Here is a 2,471-nt window from a genome sequence, read left to right as displayed (position 1 = left end):
CAATACGACTCTAAATGAGTGTTATGAAAACATGTATACAAACATATATAAAACATGTAGAATGCTAATCATGTGGAATCGTGCGTTGGATCTTCGGCCACATGTGAGACGGTGTGCGAGTGTGAGAGAGGGTGTGAGACAGTGTCAGAGGGTGTGAGAGTGTATGAAAGAGTGTGAGAGGGTGTGAGAAAGTGTGTGACACAGTGTGGGAGGGTGTGAGAGAGGGTGTGAGACAGTGTGTGAGAGTGTGTGAGAGGGTGTGAGACAGTGTGTGAGAGGGTGCACCACTATCAGCACCACTAACAGCACCACTATCTCCAATGGCACCACCACTGCCTCCAACACCACCACTGCCTCCAACACCACCACTGCCTCCAACACTGCCACTGTCTCCACTGCCTCCAACACCACCACCACTGCCTCCAACACCACCACTGTCTCCAACACCACCACTGCCTCCAACACTGCCACTGTCTCCACTGCCTCCAACACCACCACCACTGCCTCCAACACCACACTGCCTCCAACACCACCACTGCCTCCAACACTGCCACTGTCTCCACTGCCTCCAACACCACCACCACTGCCTCCAACACCACCACTGCCTCCAACACCGCCACTGTCTCCAACGGAACCACTGTCTCCACTGCCTCCAGCTCCACCACCACTGCCTCCAACACCACATCATGTTACAGTTGATACAGTTGAAAGTTCCCCAGAGTGCACAAGACCTTCAGAAATAACCAGATCTTTATTTTTATTTTTTATTATTTATTTATTGAAGACAAATATCTTTAATGAAGTAAAAGATACAAATTTGACCTGTCAGATTCAGTGACCCTACTGTATCTATAAATATATCAATATCTGATCAATATGCTTCATACAGTAGAAAGAAGAGGAGCTGACACATCACACGAGTCCCTTTATTAAACATTACAGTCAGCTATTAGGAAATAAAGAGAGGTAACAATCTTCGCTAGCTCTGAATTCAGTGACCCTTGCCTACTGTATCATATCTCAGAGTAATATACATTAGTAAAGAACAAACTATGGGATCTCTACAACACTATTGGATAATTACAGGGTATTGTTATAACAATTAAGATAAGCCTACATGCATCAGACAATCAGAATATTATTATACACGACAACAACAACAACAACAACAAGCGCTACTGTAAAACATCTACTCATAACAAAACCATTCATGGTTGTAACTCATTAGCAGTCTAGCAGCAGACAACAACAGCAGCAGTAATGTTTTATTTCTTCTCTATTGAAGCTTTTCGATGCTCGTGACAACATCTAGCTTGTCCAATTTCTAATGTCTGCGCGCTCACGGTCACGTGCACGAGGGTCAAGCACGTTCCCGTGCGAACATTTGCTGAACAGCGACCCCTGGTGACGGTTTTCGATTGGCACAACACTGGTTTAGTGATTGAGAGAGAGAGAGAGAGACAGAAAGAGAGAGACAGAGAGAGACAGACAGAGAGAGAGAGAGAGAGAGAGAGAGAGAGAGAGAGAGAGAGAGAGACAGAAACACAGAGATTTAGAGACAGAAAGACAGAGCGACAGAAAGAGAGAGAGAGACAAAAAGAGACAGAAACACAGATATAGAGAGAAAGACAGAGCGACAGAAAGAGAGAGACAGACAGATAGAGAGAGAGACAGAAAGAGAGAGACAGAAAGCGAAAGAGAGAGAAAAACAGAAAGAGACAAACAGAAAGAGAGACAGAAAGAGAGATAGAGACAGAAACACAGAGCGACAGAAAGAGAGAGAGATAGAAAGAGAGAGAGAGATAGAGACAGAAACACAGAGCGACAGAGAGAGACAGAAAGAGAGAGAGAGAGATAGAGAAACAGAAAGAGACTAACAGAAAGAGAGAGACAGAAAGAGAGAGAGAGACAGAAACACAGAGCGACAGAAAGAGAGAGATTGAGAGAGAGAGAGAGAGAAAGACAGAAAGAGAGAGAGAAACAGAAAGAGACTAACAGAAAGACAGAGACAGAAAGAGAGAGACAGAGAGAGAAACAGAAAGAGACTAACAGAAAGAGAGAGAGAGAGAAACACAGAGCGACAGAAAGAGAGAGATTGAGAGAGAGAGAGAGAGAAAGACAGAAAGAGAGAGAGAGAAACAGAAACACAGAGCGACAGAAAGAGAGACAGACAGAAAGTGAGAGAGAGATAGAGACAGAAACACAGAGCGACAGAAAGAGAGAGAGAGAGATAGAGAGAGAAACAGAAAGAGAGAGACAGAAAGAGAGAGAGAGAGAAACACAGAGCGACAGAAAGAGAGAGATTGAGAGAGAGAGAGAGAAACAGAAAGAGACTAACAGAAAGAGAGAGAGAGAGAGAGACAGAAAGCGACAGACAGACAAAGAGAGAGACAGAAAGAGAGAGAGAGACAGAAACACAGAGCGGCAGAGCGAGAGCGCGAGAGGATCACGTGACCTGTCGGTATTAATTG

This window comes from Ictalurus punctatus, chromosome 9, assembly GCF_001660625.3.
Source record: "Ictalurus punctatus breed USDA103 chromosome 9, Coco_2.0, whole genome shotgun sequence".
Taxonomy (NCBI): Eukaryota; Metazoa; Chordata; class Actinopteri; order Siluriformes; family Ictaluridae; genus Ictalurus; species Ictalurus punctatus.
The sequence above is the reverse complement of the archived record's forward strand: the minus strand, read 5'-3'. Positions refer to the sequence as shown.